Consider the following 16,124-nt stretch of genomic DNA (forward strand, 5'->3'; position numbering starts at 1 on the left):
TGTGCATGTGTCTTTATAGTAGAATGATTTATAATCCTTTCGGTATATACCCAGAATGGGAACTTTTTGTATTTTTAGTAGAAATGGGGTTTTGCCATATTGGCCAGGCTGGTCTTGAACTCCTAACCTCAGGTTATCTGCCCACCTTGGCCTCCCAAGTACTGGGATTACAGGCATGAGCCACCACACCTGGCCTATCATTCTTGTTTTTGTTGATGACAAAAAGTTGTTGGATTAAATTGCTTTCAGCCTTCTGGGTTGCTAAGTGTTGCAGAGTTGGCTGAGTTAAATTTCATTTTCTTTTGTTAATGTTACCCACACAAGGTGAAGGTTTTGGTTGGGGCTCAGGAGGGCTCCTGACTGGGGAGAAAGTGGGAAGATCCAGAGCAAGGAGAAGACGGTGAGGCTGCTGGACTTTGGGCTGCTCTGGCCTCTCTGCTGCCTGCCACTGTCTTCATGTCCAGCCTCACTGTGTTTCTATAAAGGTAGAGTTGTACCTCTCTGATTTCCCCTAAAGGTGGCCTGGATGTGGTAGAAGGAAGAGGAGGCAAGGCATTACCTGCACCTGGAATACTGACGAGTGGTTTGCTCTTTCTTGTATGCCCAGTGGCCTGGTCTTAAGCCTAGGAATAAATGTAGTCACCATGGCCATAAAATGGCCCCACTGCTGGGCTTGCTTTCCCTGGCCTCTGTGAGTTCCATGCTCATTATATGGACTCCCCATAGCAACGTTGAGAGCTTGCTTATCATTTCCAGAAGTGACTACGGCAGATTAGGAATATATGTTTATTTTGAGGTGGGTTTTTTTCTTTTTTAATTTTACACATTGTTGGATGAACATAACATCAAGGGCTGCTTTTCCAACTGTCTTAGGAAAAGAGCTCTAATGTTGGAGCCAGTAGCCCTGCGTGTTCTCATCCCAGTTTTGATTGTAACCGACTATAATACTGTAATGACACTCTGACCTGTGTTCTTTTATGACTGAGATTTCTGGTGGGGATGGAGGAGGTGTCTGATGTACAGAACCAGGGAGATGCTGCCTGAGCCAGGTTGGGGATGGAGAGAGGAGGCTGAATTCCAAGACATTGACATCATCAATACTGGCTCTAGTGCAGTTACATACCTGGTCCTGCAACAAATAATGAGTATTTAGGGCACATATGCCAAGCATTAATGGGGTCACGAGGTGGATCATTCTTTTGGGTGCCCTTTTATATGCCGCTGCAATCAGAGAAGCAGGACACCATGTAGGTGAGCATCTGGTGTTTTCACAGCTATTTGAAGCTGCAACCCAGTGTACTAAAAGTTTCCAGGCTGACTCAGTCCAAAGGTGACTGTTTTGGAAACTTTGAATGAGATTGGTTCGGCAACTTCAGTGTTATGCAAATAAAAGAATGAGAGCAGTTGAAAGGGCCGCTCCTCTGGACATGTTCTAAGTGGCTTCTACCAATGGGAATATGTGAGTGTGCATTAAGAATGAAGCAAGTGAGACTGACATGTCTCCTGTACAAGCACAGCACATACAAGGACACAACCTCATGTTTGGTTCAATGTGAGACTTCTCTATGGCTCCTTTCTCTTCATTTGCACAGATATCTGTACCACCCAGTGTAAGTGCTATACTAATCATAGCTAGCCTGTGCTGCATGCCCGCTATTTTCTGGGTAATTCCCACATGTTTTACACAGGTTAACTCTACTTCCTCTCATGGAAACAACTTGTTGTCGAAATAATGGTTATATTTTACCAATATGGCAACTGAGGCACAGAGATGTTAAGTGTTTCAGCCCAGGTAAATAAGTGGTTCAGTCAGGATTTGAACTCGAGCAGCACCTACCTTGGAGCCTAAGCTCTTAACCACAGCACTACACTGACTCTATAAAATCTACATGTTTATTGGTTTTAAGCTCTGCTAGTTGAAGAACATTTATACACATCTCTATTAAAAATTCAACTGTGTGGGGTTATGAATTCACCCATAAAGAAGACTGCCATGACACACAGAGGAAGGGTGTCTGTGGAGCTTCAGGAGACGTGATAATCCACGGGCTGTCCTGGGTTGAACTTAGCTATGCTTCTGCCAGGAAACTGGCTGGAGAAGGTCCAGGAAAGTACCAAGAAGTAGAGAAGTACCTGAGAGTGCTCAGCTCCCAGTGTGTCCCTTGGCACCTGCCAGTCACAGCTTGGTTGGTTCTGGCTGTGGGGCCGGCCTTCCCAAGACCCTTGTCAGGGTCTCATACCCTGGTGCTCTGTTTTCACTGATGATGAAGCCTTGGAGCCCTTGGACCCCTCATGATGTTCTGTGGGAAAATTGTGCACACTTTTGTTGTGTGACTTAGGTTCTTTAACTCAGGCTGGTTGACACGGAGCTTGGTTCCAGTGATCAGTGCTGGCTTTAGATATGGTTTGCGCATCTCCGCAGGCTAGTATCATGCTGCACTGTGGATCTGGACTGTGGCTTGGGTGCCAGTTGCAACATAGTCTTCAAGGATAGCCAATGGCAAGACAACAGCACTCTCTGTCATGCAGCTGAAGTTATGGAAACACGTGATGTCACATGAATGTCTATTGTGTGAGGTGATGGTTAATACCTGTGTTTCCAAGAAAGTGCCAGGCACTGGCTAGTCCTCACCACGACCCTATATGTGGTAAGGGCAGTTATTAAGCTAATTTTATAACTGAAGAAGCATTAACACCGACAGAGAAGGTAACTTGCCCAAGGTCATACATAAAAACCAATGGAGAAATTAATCTTTAAGCCTAGGCAGTTAAGGCCGAAAGTCTGTGCTTGTGACCACCAAGCTATCTCACTGGTCCCCTGTCAGGCTTTTTAGGGGATAAAGTACAGAGTAAAGTAGAACTTTCCACAAAGACTTTCTTATTGGTCTCACTTATGTTTTCTTTTTTGTTAGTCTTTGGGTTTACTTTAAATTGATGGGCTGCTGGAAAAAATGTAAATTGTCATTTAAAAAGAAGGCATCAAGGTTTTGTCTTAGGTTAATTTTTCAAAGGGCTTACCAAAAACACAGAAGACAGAATGCCAGCTGGGTGCCGTGGCTCACGCCTGTAATCCCAGCACTTTGGGAGGCCAAGGCAGGCAGATCCCTTGAGGCCAGGAGTTTGAGACTAGCCTGGCCAACATGGTGAAACCCCATCTCTACTAAAAATACAAAAAAAAAAAAAAACTTAGCCAGGCATGGTGGCGCATGCCTGTGATCCTAGCAACTTGGGAGGCTGAGTTGGGAGGATCGCTTGAACCCAGGAGGCAGAGAGTGCAGTAAGCTGAGATCACGACACTGCACTATAGCTTGGGTGACAGGGCAAGACTCTGTCAAAAAAAAAAAAAAAAAAAAAAGACAGAATGCTGAGCCATTAGGAACTACTTCATTTAGTCCTGTCTTATCATTTGTGGCCTTTGTGTATTGAGCACATCCTGAGAGCTGGGCACTTTCTAAATACTTTACATGTGTTTCCTCACTTTATGCTTGTAACTGCTTTCTGGAAGCAGGACTGTGATTATTCCCATTTTATGGAAGAAGGAAATGAGGTTCACGAATATTACATAATCTACTCATAGTCACAAAGCTAGCAGGTGGTGGGGCTGGCGTAGAAACCCAGGCAGTCTGGCTCCAGAGTCCATGTTCTTAATTAACTACTCCTCTAGGGTGGAAAGCTCACTGGCTTTGGGGTTAGGACACTCATGCCAGCTCTGCCAAAATGTCAACATGTGTGACACTGGCCAAGTCATATCTCCTCTCGGGTTCTCATTCATTTATTTACTGATTCATTCAGCAGCTCTTTCCAGCATACCTACTATGTGCTAGGCATTGTTAGTACTAGATACGTAACAGGTGATAAGATAGATTTCCCCGATGCTTTTGTAGAGTTTACAGATGGATTTTCAGTTTCCTCATCTGTAAAAGATGAGAATTAAAACATATGAATGTTTCTCATCCTTTAGAAAACCCACACACCTTTTTATAAACATAAAAAGTTATGCCTTCCCTAAATAACCATGACTAAAAATAAATTAAAGCAATTATAATAGTGAGTAATTTTGGTTTGAATCACACAAGCCCTCATGCCTGTTCCTGAGGAGATTCTCCTGCGCTGGCCCCCTGAGCCCTGGGCATTCTTTCGGTTAAGAATCATTGGAATAGTATTCTTGCTCTAAAAATGGATCTACGGTTACATTTTTTAATTGCTTTGAAATGCTGGAGTTGTGTCTATTTAATTTGTATTCATTCTTTCACCAAGTTTTGGCTCTTGGGTTTGTATGGCAGATAAAACTTTACCCATTCCTTTTACTGAAAACCTCTTTCCCCCCCAGGGTATGGTCATGAGTCACGAGCTCTCTCACCAACTGACATTTCCCCGTCCTGTTTTTGGAGGGAACAACAAGGGACATGCCTGGTGCCTGACACAGCGGGCCCACAGGCTGCTCCTTTAGTGGCCTTGTGAGTTCGATGAGCTTTTGGCTCTAGGAAGTGCCTGGGCTGCTATTACTCTGTGAATCTCATGAGATTCACAGACCTCTTAGGAGCACCAGCCAGGTTGTAAAGATCTCTTGAGGACTGGGCTCTGGAAGGATTGGCCACTCCAACACCCTGCCTTGCCCTTAATTGTGCATTGCCTGGTGTTCTCTAATTGCCTCACAAATGCCCTTGAAAACTCTCAGGGATAGCCTCACTGTGCATGACAAAGGAATGCAACCTACTGTCTGGTTGTACTGAAGGAGCAGAGAGCAGGATTCTCACAATGATTGTTCAAAGAATTTATTTATGTGGAGTCCTAAAAGGAGTGATAGATGTGAAAAAAGGCAATTTAATTCAACAAACATTGATGCGAACACTGTGCTTGGTGACAGGAATATAGAGATGAATAAGACCAGTGTCTAGTGACGTGCTGGCAAGTACAACTGGCTCTGTGGGGAGGTGGTACCCTGATTTGTAGCTTTTGCTGATTTCCATTGAGTAAATACTCTTGCCATGTTTGATTTCAAGCTACCAACATGATGTCAATTGGCTCACAGAAGCCCTGAAAATTTAATAATCAGTTCTTATGAGCCTGTACAAACTGATCTTGCATTCTGCTACCAATATCTACTTTTGAAGTTGTCAGTTTAGATTGGAATATACATAAGTTGCCATGCAGTCTGATAAAGACAGAAATAGAAGTACGTAGGAGGTAGAAAGGTATCACAAGGGATGCTGGTTCAATTCTCTGGTGGGCATATCCACATGGTAGGCTGCAAACAAAGACAGGCAAGGCCTATAGGTAGGTGGAGACAGAGACCTTCAGAGCATCCTCAGTGCCTTCATGTCATGGGGAAATGCCTTGGCCTGCCTTAAGGTCCCATGCAGTCTAGCCTCACCTTACCTGGCTAAACATTCTCCCACATTTACCAACACAAACCTTCTGCTCTAGTGAGTCCAGCCCAGTGTTTTCAGTCTTGAGAGCACATCTCTGCCTTGGCTGACACCCACCTCCTCCCGCTGCCGTTTAGAAAGTGCCTTCCCTCCACCTCCATTTCCCTGCTCTACTCATCTTCTTTATGAATGCTTCCTACAACAGCTCCAAGCCACAGAAAGCGCTAACAGAAAGGGACAGATTGATCACGTGGATTCCATTAAAGTGAAGAATTTATGTTTATCAAAAGTCACTGTTAAGAAAGGAAAAGGCAAACAATGGAGTCAGAGGAACTATTTGGAGCACTTACGACCAATTGAGGATTTGTATTCGGGACATATAAAGACCTCTCACAAATCAATAAGAAAAAGACAAGAAAAGGGGAAAGAGACCAGAACAGGAACTTCACAAGAATGGATATCCGAAGGACATGAAAAGAAGCTTGCCTTCACTCCACCTTTACCTCAGTCACTAGGGAAATGTGATGCCACTACATACCCACCAAAGTGGCTGAAACCAAATAGACTTGTGTTACCAAGCATTGTTGAAGACTTGAAACAGTGGGAAATAACGTATACTGCTGGTAAGAATCAAACGTGGTATAACCTATTTGAAAAACAGTTTGGCAATATTTATTAAAATGGAACATTTGCATACTCTATGACCCAGCATATAACCTGACCACACTCTATGACCCAGCATATAATATGACCTAGCTATAATCCAATGAAAATGTATATGCATATGTTTACCTGAAAGTATGTACTGGGATGTCTATACAGCATCATTAGTTATGGCTCCAAATTGGAAATACCCAGATGTTCATCAATAGTAAAAAATAAATTACAGGGTATTTGTAAAGTGGAATCCTATTAAACTATGAAAAAGCATGACATACTGCTCCACAGAACTACATGGATGAACCTCACAAACCTAATTTTGAGCGAAAGGGGCCAAACAAAAAAGAAGACAAATGGAGTTATTATATTTATATAAAGTTCAAAAACAGACAAAACTATAGGAGGTTAGACATCAGTTTACCTGATACCTTTGGGGAAGAGCAAGAGGTTAGTGACTGGGAGGGCTGTGTTGGGGACTTCTGAGTTGCTGAGGTTGTTATATTTCTGGCCCTGAGTGGTGATAACACAGGTATGTTCACTTTGTCATTGAGCTTTACATGTGCGATTTGTGTACTTTTCTGTATATCTTACATTTCCATTAACTAAAAAGCAAAGGAGCTTCTTAATGAAAGTATTAGAACTAGTGTTGCAAAGTGAGGGAGTGTTTCTGAACCGCCTTTGTGTTTTTTCTTTTGACGTTTTCTATCTTTATGAGTTTATTCATCAAACAAAGACATATTGAGAGTGACAATGTGCCGGGAACTATTTTAGGTACTGAGAGTGAAACAAAATAGAAACAACTGCTGCTCTCATGGAGCTTACATTCTCAAGGGGACAGCAAGGTCATTGAACAGACAAATGTATAACAAGTCAGGGGATAAGAAATACTCTGAAGTGGTATTAGGCGATAAGAGGATAAAGAATAAAGGAGCTGGGCTGAGGGTTTGGGCACTGACTAGGTGTTGTTTCATATGAGGTGGTTGAAGAGGACCTCTGACCAGGCAGCCTTGGAGCCAGAGCCTGGATGAAGTGAGTAAGGGAGCCTGAGAGGTACGTGAAGAACGTGCCAGGCAGAGAGGGCAGTAAGCGCAAAGGCCCTGCATTGGGATCCTTGGCCTCCGAAGCAAGAAACTCAGCATCATTCTTGGCTTCTCTCTCTCTTCTTCACCCTCATATTTGAATCAAATCATGATCCATTTGATTTCATAGCTAAATCTCTCATAGTTTGCAACCTCTGCCTCCCAGGCTCAAGCACTTCTCCTGCCTCAGCCTCCCGAGTAGCTGGGATTACAGGTGTGCGCCACCACACCCGGCTAATTTTTGTATTTTTAGTAGAGATGGGGTTTCACCATGTTGGCCAGGGTGGTCTCGAACTCCTGGTTTGTCTCCATCCCCTCCATTGTTGCCTATTTGGGCAATAGTTTCTTAACTCTGCCTTCCTGTTTCCATTTTTTTCTCTTCTGATTTTAAGGCACTGACTGGATATGCCACTCCTCTGCCTAAAAGCCCTCCAGTGGCTCTGCTTTGCTCTCAGAGTAAATGCCCTACAAGGTTTTGGTTTTCCTCACTTGTCTCATATCTTTCTGCTTTGCCGTACACTCCGTGCTTGAGCCACACCAAGGCGATTCCATGTTTCCCACATTCCCTCTGAGGAAAGGCCTTTTAGTCTCTGGGTCTTTCTTCATGAGGGTACCTCTACCTGTGGAGTTCTTTCCCCCACCTCCTCATTTTACGTTTGCAGATCCCTTAGATCTCAGCTTAGATGTTGTTTAGTCTGGGAAGCTGTTCCTGCCCCTTAAACCTTGGCCAAGTCCCTGTGTTCTCCTGTCATTGCCCTGTCATATCATTCTGTCATTGATTTTTCTTTTTTCCAGCCTCCCATGAAACTCTAAGACACATGTGGGATGTAACTGTATTACTTATTCATAGTGCTTAGCAAAGTTCCTGATGTTTAGAAATTTCTCAATAAATATTAAAAAAAGAATGCATGTTGAGCTACATTTCTGTGATATGTCAAAAATCTAGAAGTATTTTTATTAGTAACTGATAGAAATATCTTTCAGTCAAAACATTATTCAGCAACTCACAAAAAAGCAGACTAGCTTTGTGTTTGAGTTTTTTTGTTTTTTTTCCTGGTAATTTTGTGTTCCATAATTTCTCAAACACAGAAACATTATCTTTCAAATTTTAATACCACTTTATTTGACTCAATCACATGTAAAATTTTTGTTCAGAGAATTTTGAATGTATCCGTGAAAAATATTCAAATGTCAAAATCCAAATGTCTTGCTTTGGATGTGGAGCAATATCATTACTGTGACTTAGTTCTAGAATTTAGACTTAATTGCTAAAAAACAATTTTGAATTCAACTTTATTAATTTTGTCAAGTTTTTGATGTGCTAGGTGGACATTCTTTCCAATTTATTACAGTCCCTTCATATAGACACAAAAGCTTTTAACACGATGGGAAAGCTGGTGAGACAAGTCAGACAGTCAGCTCTTTTTTCTTTTTTTTTTTTTTGTTGAGACAGAGGACAGCTCTGTTGCCCAGGCTGGATTGCAGTGGTGTGATCTTGGCTCACTGTAGCCTCCACCTCCCAGGTTCAAGCAATTCTTGTGTCTCAGTCACCCAAGTAGCTGGGATTACACGCATGCACCACCACGCTGGCTAATTTTTGTATTTTTAGTAGAGACAGGGTTTCACCATGTTGGCCAGGCTGGTCTCAAACTTCTGAGCTCAAGTTATCCACCTGCCTCGGCCTCCCAAAGGGCTGGGATTACAGGTGTGAGCCACCATCCCCAGCCAGAAAGCCGTGATTTTTAAGCTGATGCTTTGTACCATCAGTGTGAGGAGTGATGCTATTGATCGCTGCTGGGCATGAGCATTAGAAGAAAGTTGAGCAGGGACTTAAAATGGGGATGTGGAGCACTGTGCCAATGTCTTTCAAATGGGCTTTTAAAAATTCTTTTAACAGGATTATTTGGAGAATTATAAATGTTTGAGCCTCAGATACACTCATAGCTACCATTTACTGAGTACTTGCTATATGCCAGGCACTATAAAAACTGCTTTAAATAGACAATCTTATTTAATTGTAATAACAGTTATATGGGATTGTTACCATCATTTCCATTTAACAGATGAGAAAATTAAGGCTCAGAGAGGTTGAGTGGTTTGCCCTAGGTGATACAGCGGGTCAGAGGTAATGCTGAACTATGAACACAGTTCCTCTGACTCAAAATGTGCAAGGCTACTAATGACTAGGTTCTACTGGCTTATGTATTGAAAAGTAAATCAATGAACTCATTCTAGAGCTAAATGTTATCTATTACTGTGGATTATCCATGACATAACCCACTCATTATATTCCAGTATTGGTTAAAAGGTAGGAGAGAAGTGATAGTAAATTTCATGGATTCGGCATAGCTTCTGACCACAGAAGACATTGAAATGTTTTAAATGTTTCTTTTACTTTTTTTAAAACAAAACAAAACAAAAAAAAAACACTAAAAGTTTCACCAAACAAGGGTTCATAAAAGGATCATCTCTAAATTGTGAGTGTGGCGAGTGTGCACGCTCTGAGCAAAAAGAGCCTCCCCTTTCTGGGGGAATTGTGACCCTGGAAAGGAGGAGAGCAGGAACAGCTGGCCATCTCCCCCTGAAAGTCCAGGGCCCCCCTCTCAGGCCTCTGGGCTCCAGCTCTGGCTGAGGGTGTGTTTGTTTGGCTGTGACTCTTTCCCTTCAGTTTCCCTCTCGGTGTCATATTTCATGAGCTCCAGGCTCCTGCCTGTTTCAGCTTGAGCCTCTGGCTTTCATCGCTGCCTCCTTGGCCAAAGCTGAGTGAGGGCTTGAAAAATGACACTGATTGGATGCACATTTAGTGGAGGCGATTGCTGGACCAGCACCTCACCAATCCCTAGCTCTAAATGCAACTGACAGCTACACCCTCCTGGCTAGAGCCTAAACCAGAGGCCCCTTTCCTCCCTCCTCTCCACCCATACCGTTGCTGTTTGCCCAACTCTTTCTGCTGAGATCAGAGGCAGCTTGTGCCTCCCAGCCTTCTTCCCTGCCCCCGCTGTCTGCCCAGCCACCAGCTTCCCCTGGGCTGGAAAGCCCCCACTTGTCTGACTGTGCTAATCCTCTGTTTGAGGTTCCAGAATGTACTTCCCAATTGTTAGGCCTGGGTTCCTGTACTTAGCTGCCCAGAGTCTCCACTTCTCTGCTGAGATTTCTATTATACAAGAGATTCAACCAGAACCCTCTCCGTGGGCCTCCATGCCTCTTTTTGCTGAATTCCCCATTCTCATTCTGGGTAGGGGGTGGGAGTTGGTGGGGGTACATGCACCTTGAGTCTAATCACGATCTTACTGGGGAGAGCTCAGTAGGAAAGTAATGACATATTCATTTAAACAACTTTTTCTCTGTTAATCTTTTTGTTGAACTTCATAGAATTAATGGATAAAGACTATTGGTTAGAGTGCGTGTTTCTTAGAAGAGATGGAGTTAGAGACACTTAAAAAAATAAGGCTTGCCACTGCAGGAGTGCACAGAGCACCTGAACTATTGGAGCCCAGGTGATCTCTTGGGTGGGTCATAAAATCTGAGTCATAAGAACCTCATGGCAAAGAAAACTTGAAACTGCGAAGTCTCACATAGTCATTTGCTGAAAATGAAGTGTCCCAACAAATGTGGGGTTAGACCTACTTAGAGAAACACGTTCCAATATGAGATCGAACCTGACAATTTTGCATGCTAACCTGGACTGTTTCTTATTAGAGCAAAGGGGATGGGCTTTTTGTTTGCTTTGGGTGTATTTGTTTTTGCTGCCAAAGTGTTGTAATGTCATGATTATTTAATATGTATGAGGCCTAGCTGTGTACTAGGGAGAGTCAAAATACATTTACTATGAAATGAGACCAGCTCCAGTTGTTTAAACAGCTCCAGTTGTAATAGTAAGAGCTAAGACTTGATGCCAAGCACTGTTTCTAGGTATTAACTTATTGAGTCCTCATGATTACTCCTCATGATGGTCCTCTCGGAAAGGATCCTATTTTTCTATGAGAAAACTGAGGCTTGAGTGTTAAGGAACTTGCTTAAACTCACACAGTTAGTAAAGGTCAGCCTTTAGATTTAAAGCCTGGCACCCTCATTCTAGAGCCTGTGGCTCAACCACTGAGCTATACTGCTTGTTAGGGTTGTTGGTGGAGCGACAGTAGAAGTAGATGGGCTAGAGTTCTCCATTTCTAACCCTAAAAATCTATAGCTATTAACACTGAAGACAGCAACTGCCAATTAAATAAATCCTCGACGAGACTGAGAAGAGAATCTGCTAGTCTGTTGTTCACCAATGTCTGCAGTTTATCTACTTGTCTATCTGCAGTAGAACTGTCTTAGAACACTTTGCTGAATGAAATTGAACATGGAAAGCTGACTGAAGGGAAAACAGAGAAGGTGGGATAGTTGAGAAGAGAGTAAGATCAGACAAATGACAATGCTCTGTGGGATACTGTGTCCAAGCAGAACAGTCAAGGGATTCAGCTCTCAGAAGCTGTTCAGGTAGACGCCCTCCTTACCAGAGTCAGTTAGCCCCTTGCTGTATGCATATTTGAGGCTGTTCAAAGCACGAAGGAGGCATGGTCTGTGCTCATTCCAGGCATCCAAAGCACCAGGGAGGCATGATCTGTGTTCATTCCAAGTGTCTTATCTCGCTGCCACTTCCAGGCCTGCCCGTTACAGACAATATATTTACCGCACTCTCCCTTCTCCTTTATTTTTTACTTCTGGATGTGCCACGGTGAATATTTTTCAGAGGAATGGGGGGAATAGTTTCCATTTCAAGCTGGGTTGAAATCTAGCACTATGATTAGGGTTGTGCTATCCTCTGCCTGCCTCTCCCCTAACTCCTGCTGTGTATAGGTGGGCATGGCTCAAGCATCCTCAGGGCTGGGAGAAGGTTGCATCAGGAATGTTTCTACCGACAGAAGCTGGCCAGTGGGAGGCTTGTAGGCACCTTGTAATTTACCATTCTCTTCTTGAACTATGCAGCAGTCTGAGAGGCTGTTCAGAGGATTCTCCCCAGTCATTCCCATTGCTAGCTTTGGAGGCCTTCTCCCACAATTCATAGCCTCATACTAATGTGCTTTATTCCTAAAGCCCTGTCCTGGGGGTTTTTGAAGAAAAGGAAGGAAGATCAGCATGCCTTCCCTAGCCTGAAATTACCCTGTTCGACTCATATAGTGAGGAGCTTTATAATCTGTAATCCAAAATTGGGATTGTCTATACTATAAGGATATTCTCTGGGACTTACGCTTATTTAACCAAGATTGTCTGCAATGGGAAGCTCCCATGACGGGAGATTCAGGAGAAGGCTGGCATAGGTTTCTAACTTATACCAGTGATCCCTGATGCCTGTGAATGTGGGGAGATGGCAAGGAGATTTTGAGAACAGATAAGAGACATTTGAATTTCTCAATGCCTTCTGAAAACCTGTGTGCAGAGTTGAATTGAAACTTACCTTGTTAGCATTATAAATCTAAATACTTTCCTTGCTAGGCCACAATGACTTAATAGTATCCTCTAAAGGATCTATGTTCACCCTACTTACATTGATTTATATCTCCTCTTTCCAATTCTGCATAGTCTCTGGACACTTCTACTTCCAAATATTACCTGTTTAAGGAATAGCACTTGTCTTGTACTGTGAACCCAAATTTCTGTGAAAAACGGACTCTGGCACTTGTTCCAATTTGAGATTGCTGAGTGTCATGAACATTGGTTTTGAAGAGTATGGAGTGTTGTTGGAGGACAGCTTGAGGCTAAATGTGGTTGTGCAATATGGTTCCTACACAGTGTCCAGCAGGTGGTTGGATACAGTTATGCCATTCTCTGCTTCTTGTTTGTTCCATTCAAAGCATGAAAAAATAGAAGCAAAATATAGAATATCTTCAATGAATTCAACTTCTCTTAAGCTCACTTTTATCTCCTTTCTGTAAGACTCAGTCATTATTTCTGAATATGCCATCAATTTTATCCAAGTGAAAACCCAGTTTTAGTTTTAAAACACACAGATATAAAAACAAGATGCAAAGTTCTACAGTAAAATTCTTAGACATAGACACTGAGATTTTTGGATTCACAAATAAATAGTTTAGATAACACTCAGAAAGGTCTTTTCCTCCTAATTAGCTTCTATTGTCACCTCTTCCTAAGTTGATACGTAGCTCAATTCGTTAGGAAAGGGATTTCCCACACATGCCCTAACTATAATTGTAAGCATCTGCAACTCTGTTTTCTTTTTTTTTTATTATTATACTTTAAGTTTTAGGGTACATGTGCACAATATGCAGGTTTGTTACATATGTATCCATGTGCCATGTTGGTGTGCTGCACCAATTAACTCGTCATTTAGCATTAGGTATATCTCCTAATGCTGTCCCTCCCCCCTCCCCCCACCCCACAACCGTCCCCGGGGTGTGATGTTCCCCTTCCTGTGTCCATGAGTTCTCATTGTTCAATTCCCACCTATGAGTGAGAACATGTGGTGTTTGGTTTTTTGTCCTTGCGATAGTTTACTGAGAATGATGTTTTCCAGTTTCATCCATGTCCCTACAAAGGACATGAACTCATCATTTTTTATGGCTGCATAGTATTCCATGGTGTATATGTGACACATTTGCTTAATCCAGTCTATCGTTGTTGGACATTTGGGTTGGTTCCAACTCTTTGCTATTGTGAATAGTGCCGCAATAAATATACGTGTGCATGTGTCTTTATAGCAGCATGATTTATAGTCCTTTGGGTATATACCCAGTAATGGGATGGCTGGGTCAAATGGTATTTCTAGTTCGAGATCCCTGAGGAATCGCCACACTGACTTCCACAATGGTTGAACTAGTTTACAGTCTCACCAACCGTGTAAAAGTGTTCCTATTTCTCCACATCTTCTCCAGCACCTGTTGTTTCCTGATTCTTTAATGATGGCCATTCTAACTGGTGTGAGATGGTATCTCATTGTGGTTTTGATTTGCATTTCTCTGATGGCCAGTGATGATGAGCATTTTTTCATGTGTTTTTTGGCTGCATAAATGTCTTCTTTTGAGAAGTGTCTGTTCATGTCCTTCGCCCACTTGTTGATGGGATTGTTTGTTTTTTTCTTGTAAATTTGTTTGAGTTCATTGTAGATTCTGGATATTAGCCCTTTGTCAGATGAGTAGGTTGCAAAAATTTTCTCCCATTCTGTAGGTTGCCTGTTCACTCTGATGGTAGTTTCTTTTGCTGTGCAGAAGCTCTTTAGTTTAATTAGATCCCATTTGTCAGTTTTGGCTTTTGTGCAACTCTGTTTTCAAACAAAGCATCTGCAACTCTATTTTCAAACAAAGGTGGTTACTCATGAGAGGGCTTCTTTAAACTGCAGTGGACCACACAGAGGTGGATGTTTAGCACATTTACAGTGACCATGACTTTGCCCTGATCCTATCTCTCACCATTTCTTCTTTTCAATATTGCAGGATTCTAACCATGTGAGTTTCCCACCCTCCACCTGATGTTTGGTGACAATATCCTGGCTTCTACTGGCAACACCATCTTTTGCTATTTGGGTAAATGTGCTCCTTATCAGCCCTGGATCCCACCCAGGCTCAGGGCCTTGTGAGTACAATGCCTATTGGGCTATTGTGGACCCCATGACTATGACCCAGACACTCAGTTTTGTATGCCACATCCCTTTTCAGGGAGCTAGGTCAAAGACATCAGGCAACTCATTTGCATGCCATATTGAAGATTCACACTCAGGGGAATGTTTTATTCTCAGGCAGCCAAGACTTTGAAACTCCAGCATAGTATGGAGAGTGCTGAGCCTTCAGCATTTTTAGCACATGATTTCAGCCTTGGAAATCTGAAGTACTTGCAGATCTCTACACAAGAGGAGGTATTTGCATAGAAACATGAGCATGCTGGGGCCGGGTCATCCTTTTACTACACATGTTAAAGCATACATTCTAACCAAAATTTTGGAAGCAATAAGAATCTGTTACTCTACTATTGGGATTTGGGGTCACAGCAAGACTTTGGAGGCGGTATTACTGAGAAGATGCCTCTGTGAGGTGTTACTCAGAGTCATTAATCACTTATAGGGCACTACGAGAATGGCATAGTTCATATCTTAAAACCACTTACAGCTTCTGGTTGAGACAGAAAAGGAAACTATGTGCTGTGTGATTAAACCAGTGTTTTCTTTTTTGCATTCTGTCTTCTACATGTGTTGTGGTGAAATGAAACTTTACCACATTCAGCAGTGCTCAGGAGAAACATTGAGCAGTGTTGGTATATATTTCAATGGCATTCAAGACCCTGATAAATAATTTAGGACTTGGGGAGATCTGGGTATGGAAAGAAGAACTGAAAAAAAAAGCAGAGGTAATTTACTAATGTATGTTTGCAGGTTAAAACACTTTTTATAGCTGACCATAGTAGATAGAATCATTCTTTACAACTATTAAGTGGTATTAAATAGGTTGACCCAATTCCCTTGGAAAAGTGATTAATTTTGTCTTCCAGACCTTACTTCTGAAGCTCAAAGTTGGTTTAAACAGTTCAGCTGTCGTAGAGGATAGCCTGATATACAAGTTTTGCCAAAGAATCTCGGCCGGATGGCATTTGCAGTAAATGGAAGGTAACAATGATCAGCTCTGGTATTTACGTGTCTAGGTGATATGGTCATGTGGGAGTGTTCATATGCTTACAAGCCATATGGCTCTTGGCCATAAACTATTGCTAGGTAAGGCTTCGACTCTGTATCAGTATGAATAAAGTAGTTCTTTCAGCTCATGGGTATCCATCTGCTTTGTGTCAGGCTGATGTCAAGTTACCCTGCTTTTGCACTCTGGTGAACAGACACATAGATTCTTAAAACTGAAAGGGATCTAAAAAGTTATCTAAACCAATATCCTACGTGAAGAAGGATCCTCCTTACAGCCTCACAAATAAAATGATTAGTCAGCCTCTACTTGAATATTTCCAGTAGTGGGGAGCTCATAACCTCACAAAGAAGCACAGCCCATTTTTGGATGGCTCTAATTTTTAGGGTCTTCCCTCT

At 42.4% G+C, this 16,124-nt stretch overlaps 1 protein-coding gene across 5 annotated transcripts in view; it reads left to right on the forward strand.

Moving 5' to 3' along the window:
* Window positions 1-16,124, forward strand: part of DDR2 (discoidin domain receptor tyrosine kinase 2) — a 166,271-nt gene that overhangs the window by 61,627 nt on the left and 88,520 nt on the right. Inside the window, exons 3-4 of one of the 5 annotated variants that reach the window (XM_063627148.1) lie at window positions 14,539-14,677; window positions 15,587-15,701. The exons of the other annotated variants lie outside the window; for them this stretch is intronic. The gene's annotated coding sequence lies outside the window, so the exon portion shown is untranslated. The remainder of the gene's footprint in view (window positions 1-14,538; window positions 14,678-15,586; window positions 15,702-16,124) is intronic. 5 annotated transcript variants of the gene reach the window in all.

The sequence above is a fragment of the Symphalangus syndactylus genome, chromosome 12, assembly GCF_028878055.3.
Source record: "Symphalangus syndactylus isolate Jambi chromosome 12, NHGRI_mSymSyn1-v2.1_pri, whole genome shotgun sequence".
Lineage (NCBI taxonomy): Eukaryota > Metazoa > Chordata > Mammalia > Primates > Hylobatidae > Symphalangus > Symphalangus syndactylus.